Raw genomic sequence first — 13676 nt, forward strand, 5'->3', positions numbered from 1 at the left:
ATTTCATCTTTCCCTCGATTTCTTCCTGTCCTCAAGGACACCCCTTACCTGCCCTTTCCAGGCACTGTAGTATTAATCAGTGGATGGTACCATGAAGTGTTCTTTGTAGTCTAAAAATTAAGACTACGTGTCTTTGTATTACTTTCCACTGCATCTGTAAACTGTGGTCTAAATTTGCACCTAGACATAACATAGCCAAGTATTGCATATCCAGCTGAAGGCAGGCTGAGGAGTGAAATGGGAGGAGGGCTCACAGAGTGTCTAAAATGCAATAAAAGGACAGTGGAGGAAATATAAACTCTTTAGGTATTAGAGTCATAATGAGGGAGTTAACACATTGGTGCGATGAAGGCTGAGGATGTAATTTTATGAAAGTATATTTGCGTTTTCATGTGTCTGTGTTCATGTGCATCTTTTAGGCAGAGGTTACTTTTTTCATCAGGTCTTCAAATGGGTATGTGATTTTTAGAAAGTTTTAAGATCGAAGACGCAGTGCTTATTATAATTATGCTTTTGAGTTACCAGCACCCTTTTTAAATACATATATTCAACCTACTGAATCTGAGTCCTTTTAGGATGGATGCACACCATGAGTATCTTGTTAAAAACATACTGCGATACGCATTTTTAATTAGGTACCATGGGTATGAAGAAGATGAAAAGAAATAGAAGTAAAATATGAGCCCTAATTGTCTTCAAAGAGAATGACAATGAAGATGCAGTAACTGTGATAATGGGTGAAAATAATTTGGTATATAGAAGCTGGAATTTATAATAAATCCTTTGAAAATAAAATATTTTTCTCCTTTTGATATTGTTCTGGTCATTGTGTTTCCTGAACACTCCCAAAGAGATTCATATTTATCTTGATTGAATATGAATAAAATCAATAGCAATTACATGGATTTTTCCATAAACTTTAGTTGTAAATTTTTGAGCCATAAAGTTTTGACAAAAAGGGAAAAACCATAAAACTCTAGAAAACTATTGGAAATATTAAAGATAACACTTTCCATAAGCCATCCATTACCAAGCAAAGCATATTTTTCCCTTCATAACTTCAGACTGAAGTGAAATGTTCCATATGTTATTTTGCCTAAGATGACAGACTCCAAAACTGGCTGATTTTCTAGTTATCCCAACATGCCTTCCCACCTAAAACATTGCTTTCAGAATGCCTGTTATGTGGAGGTAAAAAGAGAAAAGGAACTGGGACATTATTATCTTGTCCTAAATTCAGTATCTTTTAGATTGTACCAATGCTTTAATTTAACACACCACAGTGATTCCTGGCACCACCATCGACACAGAGAGGCACACGCTACCACACCATCACCACTGGGGGGAAAAAATACCTGATTTATACGAACAGCAAGAAATGTGCCATGTGGTGCCTACACAATACCATATGTGGTGCCATGTAAATAAGAGGAACCATGCCCTGCGGAGTAGTGGTGATATCCTAGCTGCTACTCTTTTCCCACTGATAGCCTTTTCGGGCATATTCAGTTGCATACTAAGGAAGATGAAGGCTCTTTAGAAGAGACTGACATATTTCTAAGAATACAATTTTCTCAGTAAAAGTCATTAACGGGGTTGCAAAAATATATCATTTCATGGTTCTTTAAAGGAATGCTTATAAAAAGAAAAAATAAATAAAAGCGGAACACGATACCCTAACATCCCTGAATCTGAAAAGAGTGAGAAGACTTAAAATTTGCAGGCATGGGGGCCGTGGAGGTGTGCCTTTCACCTGCTCCTCACTAGCAGTCACCCGCATGGAGAGAAAGGGCCGGCAAGCTCACAGGTGCAGGTTCCTGGCCTGTGTTCATTCCGCCAGAGAACGCTGTCTTTTGTCAGTAATGTGCCTTTTTCTCCCTTCATTTTAAGGTTTGCTTTATTTTGGGCAAATATTAAAAGGATCAAAATAGGAGATTTGAGATCAGTTAGATCAGTAACTAGTAGAATTGAGCAATGAAGACAGCCTTTAGAAGTTTAAAAGGAAGCAAGGAGAAGTTTATTCGTTGCGTGCTTTCTTAATATACTTTTGGGTAGAATTATTTTAATTAAGCTTTTTCATAAATAATTGTATAAGAGATTTAATCATCTCAATTTTTTTTTGAGTTGCTGAATAAAGGAATGCAATGTCAGCATAGAGTATCAACCAACAAGCCATTTGACATGGGACATCTACTCCCCCCACCACCCCATTTTTTTGTAGCCAAGCATGGGCAGTAAGAAACCGATTCTAGGACTTTGATTCAATAGAATAAATCTAATGATTTACATAATATGCACTTTTTTATCACGTGGAAGTTATCTATTTTATTTTGGCTTTTCAACTTGTAGTCATCATACCCATACAGCATAGAGAGTATTTTCTCATCCAAAACTTTTTGACTTTGATTCTTCCTACATCTTCACAAAATATTTCTATTTAAATAAATCCCAATTCAAACAAGTAAATTAAGTCACCTTCCTGTTGAATTTTACAGATGAGTCACAGTAACCAAAACAATACAGTTTTTTGTCACCACCTTGTGGAACCTTTTTGTTTTCTTTGAGAAAACTTAGTAGACCATATCCTAAACTTGAATTTTTCAAAGATTTTAATTTTTCAGATTTCCAGCTTATATAAATAACACTGTTATTAGCTGGTTCTGTATTTTCAGGTAGAGTGATCAAAACATCTCTAGTCTGGGGTTGATGGATAGAAATAACACTTTTGGGTATTCTTACCTCACAAGTACCCTTTCTAATGAGTATAGAGATTTTGCCTTGATTTTGCCATGCATAAATGAAATGGAAAAATACTGGACAGTTCACAAGTAGTTTCATAGGAATTCAATTGTATTTGATTAAGGCATAAGTATCTTTCACAATAGAATTATTTCAGGTAATGTTAAAGCAATAAAGGATGTTTTTGAAGTAGGGAGAAAATATTTTTGCATTAAAGATGCTTTTTCTGAGTAAAAATAATGATTATTTGACAATAGTCTGAATAGAATACTAAATCTTTGTCTTATTCAGGTAATTGGACAGGAGTTTATATGCTAATGAGTCTTTGTCTTTTAATAGAATAAAGCATTGCTTGTATATCAACTAATGAAGGAAAGCAGTAGGTTCTACTCTGTTTAGACAAAATGAGGAAATCTTTGCAGCAGAAGAGCTCACTTGCGTGCACCTGACAGAGGAAACAGAACATGGGCCCTTGCTTTTCCTTCCCCCACTGTGATAGCCTTCACTGCACAGCCAAAAAAGCTCAGCAACCTTGCGTGCTCTGGTTGATCAGCTCTCACGGCTGACTCGGGGCTTGTGCTGTCGAGGTTTCAGATTTGTCAGCTGGTTTCTCACAAAGGAAATACTAGGACATGTTCCTTAGAATGTAGTCAGCCTCATCTTAAAAAGTACAAGGAGCAAACTGAGGGAGTGTTATTGCTGAGCATAAGCTATGGGAAGTCTAGAAAAATAGCTCTCACTTGTTATTCATGTTTTAAGAAGCATAGTATGTTTTAGGTAATAGGGATTTGAAAATCTAGAGACTGGGCCACTAAAAATCATAGTCCAAATTTTTGAAGCAGTGAAATATGATTATTTTATTTAAGAGCTCTAATATTGAGGCCTGGACAGCTAGATATAAAAAAGTTAGCTATTGCATCCCTAACTCATGAACACCATTTTAGCTGGATGTTCATAGGTTTTACCTGGGTAGCCCTGAACTCCAAGTCAACTATTTTCCCTCGGCTCTTTTCTCTCTTCTTGCCCACTTTCAGGCTGCATTGTTCTGCTCTTCTTTTCTGTCCTCTTCTCCTTGATCCCTATCCATTAGTTAAGGTGTAAATGACTAGGTAAAGTTTTAGGTTTAGCTCTACTCTTAAGGGCAGCCACTGTTTGACAGATAGGAGTCTCAGATCAGTTCCCCTTCAGTGCACAGTGCCCTAGTGTGGGGGGAAGCAGTGGAAAAGGCTTCTACTCCATCTGTTCAACTTAAAGCAGCTTCACTCTTTTCAGTTTTTAGGTTGGGTAACATTTCATTGAAAATGAATTCCAAATTTACAAAAGGCTACATGCAAATATTCTTATTTCATTTATATAACGTGTGTATAAAATAAGAACATTTTGATCCTGAATTTTGATTTATATTTTTCTTAATATGGTCTTTCCCATTTATTACGGTGTAAGTCTGGACAATTTATCAAGCCAATCTGAACCTCAGTGTCCTTACCTGTAAAATAAAATTACTAGTGCTATCTATCACCTATAGCTATTATAAGAATTGAAAAAGATAATGAGATAAAATGTTCAGCACAGTTGCTGCTCCATATTAAGTGGTAATTATATTCAGGCATCCTCAAAAGCTGAAAGTGATCCTTTATAAGCTTGAAGCTTTCCAAAATTCATAAAAATCAAATCACATATAAGAATTTCCCCATTTTTCCTATATGATAGATTGGCTGTGAGATGCCAAGACAAATTAAGCCTCTTAATTTATAAATGACCAAGACATTATACACTTTTGTTCCATTCTGAATACATTTCCTAAGCCCACGCCACATGGGAAATACAGCCAATATGTTATAGGGTCTAACCAATGAACGCAGGGCTGAAGACAGGAGATGCAGCCCAAAAGTCAAGAGTCAGCGAGCCAGGGAAGAAAGGGGAACTAAGAAACAAAGGAAAGAAGGAAGTCTTAGGGACCAGAACTTTGTGAACAGAAATATCAAGATCTCCCTCGTATGGGGGTAGCTATGTTTTCTTGTATCGGCTTAAAGGCACTAGAACAATGCGGACCCTCTTTAACGACTATACACATAATATAGCCAAGGTGGCAGTGCAGGTATGCAAAGCAAGGTGGGTAATATGGGGGTGGACAAAAAGTCTGTTTAGTTTTTTTTCCTAAAATAAAAGATACATTTTTCATTTTCACCAATAACTTTATTAATTTGGATATTTTGAGTATGTCAGCTATCTTTCTCATGGAATAACATTGATTGTTTTCAATTAATGTCTCAATTTGATTGCTATCAACTTCAATTGGTCTACTGGACTGTACAGCATCATCCAGCAGGAAATCCAGCAGGAAATTTCACAAGCCAGTGTTTACATGTTTGATCAATTCAACAGCACCTTCTCCACACACTGCACACACCTTTGTGTGTGTGTGTTTCAGATGCGTTTTTACCTTTCTCAAGATAATAAAGCCTAATATGCTGAAAATGTTTAGTATTCTCTTTGATCTTCAATATTAAAATTGCTACACAAAAATTCACCAATTTTGATGAGTTTTTAAAACATATGTTGATATGACAGCTGGCACAATACAACCTAACAAAACTGTTTCAAATGAAGTTAGAGACAACTAAGCACTACTAGAGCTGTCATACAAAAAACAGAACAAAATAAAACAAAACCCAAACTTTTTTGGCCAACCCAATATATAGCGACAAACCCAGATCCTTTACGTTAAATAACTTTGAGAGTCTAGAGATCATCAGAGAATATTGAGGACTAGGCTACATGTCTAAATTTGCTCAAAATTCTTGTTAAGAAACTAAGAAACACATGCTGATGAAACAACACATACCTGTTAGAATCTGCTAGCAGGCAGATTACAAAGTCCGCCACTTGACAGTCACACCACACATAATATCTCACTCGTTCTTACTACCGTCATGCGTTCGTATACACTCTCAGGACTCAGCTACCTGCCCAGGGCGTATTTCCTGATGCACTGTCATCTCAGCAGGGAAATAAGAACACACGAGACTTAATTTATGAAACTTTTTGGGTGTTTTCACAACTGTAGTTACCTATACACATAATCATATAGACAATTCAGAGAGAAATTATATAAAATTGTCTTGCAAAATATAAAGATGGCCTTTTCTCATAAGTCAACTGCCTATCACTTGGTAAATTCTGTAGTGTCCTGGAGTGCTCCTGGTATGAAATCCTACAGACAGAAGGAAGGCGGGTGTTTTCTGTTTTCTAGGGCTGCTGTAACAAAGTACCACAGACCGCGTGGCTTAACAAAACCAGGAATCTATTCTCTCACTGTGCTGGAGGCCGCAAGTCTGAAATCATGCCATGCTCCCTCCGAAGGTTCTAGAGGGGAGTGTGTCCCATGCCTTTTTCTAAGTTCTGGTGGTGGTGGGCAATCTTTGGTGTCCCTGACTTCTAGATGCATCACACCAGTCTCTGCGTTCTTAGTCACGTGGTGTGTCTCTTTTTTTCTTATAAGGGCAGCAATCTTTTGGATTAGGGCCCACTCTGATCCACTATGACCTTATCTTTATTTGATCTACAAAAACCCTATTTCCAAAAAATGTCACACATGCATAGGTACAGGGGGTTAGGAATTTCAACATGTTTTTTGGGGGGCACACAATCCAACCCAGTATAGAGGACATTGCCCCTGTATTCATTTATGTTCAGCTTCCTTGGTGAAATAATAAACTACACATTTCACTATTTTCTTTAATTTCCAGAGAAAATGCAAAAAACTGGAACATTTGAAAGTGTTCTTAACCATTTTCTTAATGGTTAACCATTTTCTGGTCTTAACCATTTTCTTAAAAATCCTTCTGAGGCTCCGCGTTTCCCTTAGGATAAAGTTCAGACTGTTTACACTGGTAGGCCTGGTTCTTCACAGTAAGTTGTGCCTTACTGGCTCATCTCTTTCCCAGCATATTCTCTACCCCTGCAATTCATTCTAATCCACTTCTTTGCACAGACTGTTCAGGTTGACCTCCATTCCTCCCCATCCCTTTCTTTATCTTTGGCTAGAATCAACACATTGTCCAGTTCTCAGTTTACATGGTATTTCCTGTGTGGGGCTGATTGCCCTGTGTACGTGCCCTGATCACACTTGGGCCAGCACTCATTCACTATATTCAAATTCTCTGTTCCCCACATTTGCCTATAAACTCCCAAAGGTCAGATGTTTTGTTTATTTAGAATTGTATCTCCAGGACTTAGGCAGTGCTTGGCATAGAATGGACATGCGAAGTTTTTTGGAGGCGGGGGTGTAAGAAGAAGGAATAGGAGAGAAGGTGTAATTGAAGAGGGAAGAGGCATTAGAAAAGAATAAACAATGCATGTCTGATGCCCACACTCTTTAAATAGGACCACACTAGTTTACCAATTCAATTTGTTAAAACTCATTAAAATGATCTAACAAGAGATGAGCTGACAATATTCGGGTTCCTTTTAGGAATCATAAATCGATATATCAGATGTTATTATAAATTATCTTGAACAAAGAGCACCAGTAGCCTTTTGGACTGAGAAACAAGGAACCAGATAGCCTGGGTTCAGACCAGCTCTGCAACATAGTATCCAAGTGACATGAGTAATTTATATGCCCCTCTATGCCTTCTTTTCCTTACCGGCATATTAGGGAGGATAACGATACCTACCTTATATGACTGATGTGAGGGCACATTGGGTTAATAGATGTAGAATGCTTTGTACCTGGAACGATGTATATCAAATAGTACACATTGTATAGTGCTAACCATTGGTTACACATTTTCTTATTTTATTCCGTTTTTTCGTCTGTATTAACCAGCATGGTAACCAGCCATGGTTTAAACATGATGAAATGAATATTTTTTACCAAGCATTAACATTAAATGCTTGACTGTTATATTTCAGTTTTCCATTACATATACTACTATAATTCTGATTCAAATTGAAAGAACACTGTGAGAAATAAAACTTGTAGAAATACAATGCTGGTTAACTTGAGAAAAAAAATAATACAAATAAAAAGTTCTTAAATTTTTTCTTGTATTAAGGAAATTAACTAACAAAAAGTAAGACCATAAGTGGACAGAATACAATTTAATGAATTATATTTAAAATGTATTCTTGCCAAGAGATCTGTAAAAACCACTGAGTGTCATTCAAGGACCTGCCATAAGAGGGCAGTAGCACATTTTGATATCAATAAAAGCTTTTCAAGTTTTTTTTCATTTACATGATAACCAAGTAAAGTGACAATAATATTTGGTGCTTTGGATGTTGTATATCTATGTAAAAACTTTGTTTTTATGGCTTAAAACTTTATTTTTTACACTTTTATTATGACGTAACTTTAAAAATATTTCTACGTAGAAATAACACCTGTACAAAATATAAAAAGACCAACACAATTGATTCTTAAAAACAAAATACAAGCAATAATTACAAATCTTGTTTTCCTAAATGAAAGCAACTATAAAAATTAACATAATGTATTAATATTCCAGTTAAAATTCTGGACATTAGCGAAATATTTTGAAAACACTTTTCTCTCGTTAAAATATGAGTAGTTAAAATATATTAGCCAATTTTTCCATCATTCTATGTATATTTATGTGTTAGTGTGTTTAGAATGCCATGAATCATCTTTGAAAATAAATAGTACCTCTTTGTAATAGATAATCTAGCAAATATAAATATATTTACTCTATTTTACATAATAGGATCACAACTATTCATTATATTTCACTGATATAAATTCATAATGTTTCTTAAGAAAAATCTTCATATAGTTTAAAAATATTTTTACAATATATGATCATGATTTTGGAGGTACATAAATTGTTGAAGGACTCAAATCTGAGAAATGTAAATGCCAGTATTAACATACATTTAACTTCATACCATAATACTACCCAAAATATATTTCAGCAACAACTACATTTTTAACTAAGTGCTTACCATATGCAAACTAAAGTTCACAGCAAGAACTTTACATTTCTGATCTCATTTATTCTTTACAACATCCATATGAGTTAGCTCTCAGTATTAAGGAGGCCCTTTTTATACTTGATGATTAAAATCTGTGGACCTAGTTCACAAGGTAGGAAGCGGCAGAATCAGTTCTCCAGGGGCCTGAGCTCTTAACCAGTTTGATTAAATAAAAAATTAAAATTTGACACATAGTTTTTTAAACTAGTTTTTTATATTTTTACTTATGACGTGTATGTCACTATAAAAGACTCTGTTTTAAAAGATTTAAAGCATGGGAGCTAGGACCCAAGAGTGAAATGGAAGTAGTTAAAGGATATGGTGAGGTGTCCTCCTTTTCTCTCTCTTTTCCTGTTTCTTTTTCCTCTTTATAGGTAGTGAGTTTTTCCCAAGACTGCTGGGTTATTGATACATATAATTTAGGGGGGACAGAGAAAATAAACACATAAGTTGAGAATAGTGAGAGACTAGTTTCTCACTGTTAATAAGTGGAATTACAAACAGAATGGGGAGACTAGACTTAGAGTTAGCAGAGTGAAACCGATTCATAAAGTAAATTGTAGCTACATAGGTATAGAAATAGATACAAATGCATGTGTGTCTGTGTATGCATGCGCGTGTGTATTTTCCAACTCTCTCCACTGACCAGCCGGTGAGTCATGAGTGATGTACCATTTAGCACAACTGGCACTGCGAGCCTCGTTTCCAAATACTATTCTCCACTAAAATGAACCAAGTAAAACTAACCAGGGCTTCTTGAAGAAGTGGCTGTCTCCAGGGCTTGGGCAAGAAAAATACAGGATGAGCTTGGGACAATTCCTCAGGCTGGGAATAAGGAAGCGCTCAGAGAATGATGGACACGTGTCTAAAGGACACGGAAACAACTTTGAAGAGGCTTCCACCGACCAAATATGGGAGAATTTGAACATCAAATGTATAATGATAGTAACAACTGTTAACACTTTGAATAAAACAGAAATTCAAAGCTATATATACACAAATAAATAAAATATTATACATTAAATTGAAGAGACAACAAGTTCTACTTTAAGGAGAATGCTGACTAATATATATATAAAAGGAATGCTGGGATGGAAAATCAGCATTTGGGGCTTTCATACTGATAATTTATGCAAGCATCATAAATGGATGCAGAAATTCATGCAGAAAAGAATATTTAAAGATTATCAGAAGTATACTCCATCAACAACTTTAAAATTATTATTCATACATACATTAATTCTGCAATGCGGAAACCTGGCACTGCCTTAACCGAAGGATGGAGGTTAGCATCGCCAGCGAAACGACAGCCGGGGTGCACCTTCCAGTGCAGTGTAACGCGGAGACACCCACAGGGTAACTGGTCTACGGACTTTAAACCTGTCAAAGACGGGAACCGCAAGGAGAGCCTGAGGAACTCTTCAGCTGGAAAAGGGCTAATGAGACATGTTAATTAAGAGCATCACAAAATTCTGGATTGAATCTTGGTTCTTTACAGAATATTATTATAGCAATCAGTGGATTTTGTGGATTAGGTGGTAACCTTTAATGAAAATTTGGTCAATAGTAATTTCCTGATTGCAATGATCTTGCCGAGCTTATAAAAAGCAAGTCTTTTAATCTGGACAAAGGGTATATGAGAGACCTTAATATTATCTGGCAGCTTTTATGTAAATTAGAAATTATTTCAAAATTACAGATTTTATAAAAGCAAGTGGGAGGAGTTTACTGGGGACATAGACCAGCAAATGCCACAGTGCTAAGCCGAGACGGAAGGGCAGGATGGCTGAGCGTAGCGAGGGAAGGGGTGCGGTGTGTACCAGACAAGGCTTCAGAAACCGGCAGGAGCCTCTTCTAGAAGAGCTTTGCTGGCCAAAGGCATTGGGTTTTACCATAAAAGAAAGTAGAAGCCCTGAAAGTTTTACAGCAGGTAATCAACATGATCTGATTTATGTTTTAAAACCATACTGTGTGTGTCAAGTATAAACTGGACTGGTGGTGAGGAGGAGGAGGAAATGCAGCGCAGAAGTGAGGGGCAGTTCTGTGGGAGATGGTCATTGCTTAGCCAGTGTGCCTGCAAAGCAGGCGACAAGGACTAGATAAATTTGAGATATATTTTGAAGTTAGAACCTACAGCTATAGGCTGAAGGATTAAATGGGAGAGTTAAGGATGGCTCTGAAGTTCTCTGTGAAATAAGGGAGTGTGTAAATTATACTCTTTTGTTTGTCTCAAAGTACATACATAGCATAGGGACTTGCATGTATAAAATAGTCCATGTATATTGAATATATGTTGATTGATAGTTTTTGGAAATAATTAGAAGAGTGGACATATTTACACAATAATGCTTCTCTAGTGAATGTTTTATGAGGAAATTGTACCTTGAAGTATTTTAAAGTGCTAATGTAAGCTATTGATGTGATTACAGCTATTCTTCTATCACATTTTAGATAACTTAATAGCAATTTTATAGTGGTTCAGAATGCCCACTCTTTAGTTACTACCTAATGGTGCATAGAATCACAATATTATAGCATTAAAAGTAATTTTAGAAGTGACTAATAGACTCCTAAAACAATACTGTACTTCATTCTGACAAATGTTCCTCCCATCCTTCTCCAAGGATCCCAGGAACTAAGAAACCTTTGCATTAATTTCAAAGACTAATCAACAAATATTAACTTTTTTTGCCTTTTTTTTGCTTCTTTCTGCTTCATCCATCTCTATAATGTCATTTATGAGGAAAAAGGTATGGGCTAGAATGGTCATTTGTTCTAGATTAATCCGATACAGGTAGAACATTTAAATGGATAACTAGAGGCTTCCAAACCATTGCCAGGGACATGGAAAAATAAAGATTGACCAGGGAAATCATCACCAATGTGTAGAGATTTAGATGTTGATTCCTGGAGGGTCTGAATCATGAGTGGACCTGTCTCATTTGTCTGTCTGTTCACCTACTCGTTTACTTGTTCATATATTTACTTTGGTCTAATTTTCAATTACTTCATGGAAATCATAGGAGGAGACCCTAGACACTCCCAGAGGGTCTAGACAGTTCCCCCCAAACTGTATAGCAACAACCACAATTGACGCTTGTTAATTATGACCTATCACCTGGCCCACACAGCATCATCTTTGCCTCTTGCTCGGCGGACGCGAAGAGTGCAAAATGGCATGTGCTGTGTTAACATCTGATACTCTCAAAGCCAGGTTCACTGGCGCAGGCACATGTGGTCTCCCAAGCACTGATTATATGAGTTACTTCTCAACTTGGCCTTCAGTGACATCACCTTGGAAGCTTGAAATCAGCCTTTGGAAGTATTTACGCTACAGAAAGCAGCAAATTTGATACAGAAGGGCCAGTACCAACTGTGGCTTCAGGACTCATTACAAAAACAAGTCCCGCGGCAGCTATGCGTGCTTTCCCCAGCGTTGTGCGCGCGCGCAGACTTCTTTGTCTCTCACTCCTGTCTCGTCCTTATTATATGGTTAAGAATCGTCATGGGTAGTTAACTTTGTAAATTAGTCTTTAGATTACAGAATATTCGGGTGGGACCAGGACTGAATATGGGGAGTTATTAACAATAGGGATTCTCTGACCAATTGGATTTTGTGTAGCCCTTTGTAGAGAGTGGATGAGAACATCTCTGTGTGTAAATAAGATCACTGAACACTTTTAGGTGAAAGCATGAAGCTGTTATTGCCATTATATGGGATTCTAACATATACTCCGATAAGACCGTATACAGGTGATGAACAGCAGAAGAGATTCACCTGCTGGCAATTGATCTTTGCTGTGTAATGCCGACAGTCCTTCCCCAGCAACAGCTCCTGAGTCTGGGAACAGCACTTAGTTCGTGTTTCCAGCCTTTAAAAAACACATTTTCCCTTAAAGAAACCAGTTTTAGCTGAGTAGAAGTTTCTCCTTAGAGATCTGGGCTCATCGCCGCAAAGCTTTGAGTTGCTGAGGTACCAGCATCAGCCAGGCAGCATCTTCTGTTCCAAGGCCTAGGTCTTAGCTCTGCTGAGCCCCTTCTCCCTTTCTAAGAGGACTAGGAGCCCTGCAGAAGTCCCTCTTCAAGCCTCTAGCTTCTGAGTCTCTCAACCACTTCCCCTTTCCTTAACTTAACAATAGTAGCTGGTAGCTGCTTCCTCCCCTTACTACTGTGATGTCTATTAAAAAAATTCTTTTGAGCCCACCAATACCTCTTTAACCAGTTCTCTCTATTAAATTCTCATGATTAAAATAACTGGTGAGGCTTCTGTTTTCATAGACATACTCACCATCAGTAAACATATCTCTGGAAAAATGCTGGTTATACATTGTTAAAAATGTGTGTCTTTATTTTACTCCATCCTTCTTCGTTATTATAAAATGAAAGATAAAGTCATAACTTCTACATATTATGCACCTGTGTGTCACACAAGTTTATTGTGTGCCCCTAGGAGTCTTACATGGGGGCCACACTCAATAGTGATTAAAAAGAATAAGAAAAATATATCCAGTAGAATAAATTGCTCACTATAATTAAGCTTAATGGAATAGAGTAGAAAATAATTACAGAAGTAAAAATACTTAGAGAAGCAGATGATTAGAGAAAGGAGATAAAGAGATGAAAATAGACAAGATGTATATTTTAAAAAATTAATGATCCATAGACTTATTATTTTTGGAGAACAATTCCAAAACTATTATGAAAAACAGTATAAAAATAAACATTAAAAATATTGTGTCCTGCCACCAGATGCTGGTACCATCTCTTCACAAAGAAAAGACATTTTTTCCCATTGTGATACAGCAATTTATTTTTTAAATTTAACATTCTAATAATTTTAAAATTCACCATTTTAAGTGTACAATTCATTTGCATTAAGTACATTCACAATGTTGTGTGACCATCAAGCTATCCATTTTGAGAACTTTTTCATCATCTCC

The sequence above is a fragment of the Desmodus rotundus genome, chromosome 3 (genome assembly GCF_022682495.2).
Source record: "Desmodus rotundus isolate HL8 chromosome 3, HLdesRot8A.1, whole genome shotgun sequence".
Lineage (NCBI taxonomy): Eukaryota > Metazoa > Chordata > Mammalia > Chiroptera > Phyllostomidae > Desmodus > Desmodus rotundus.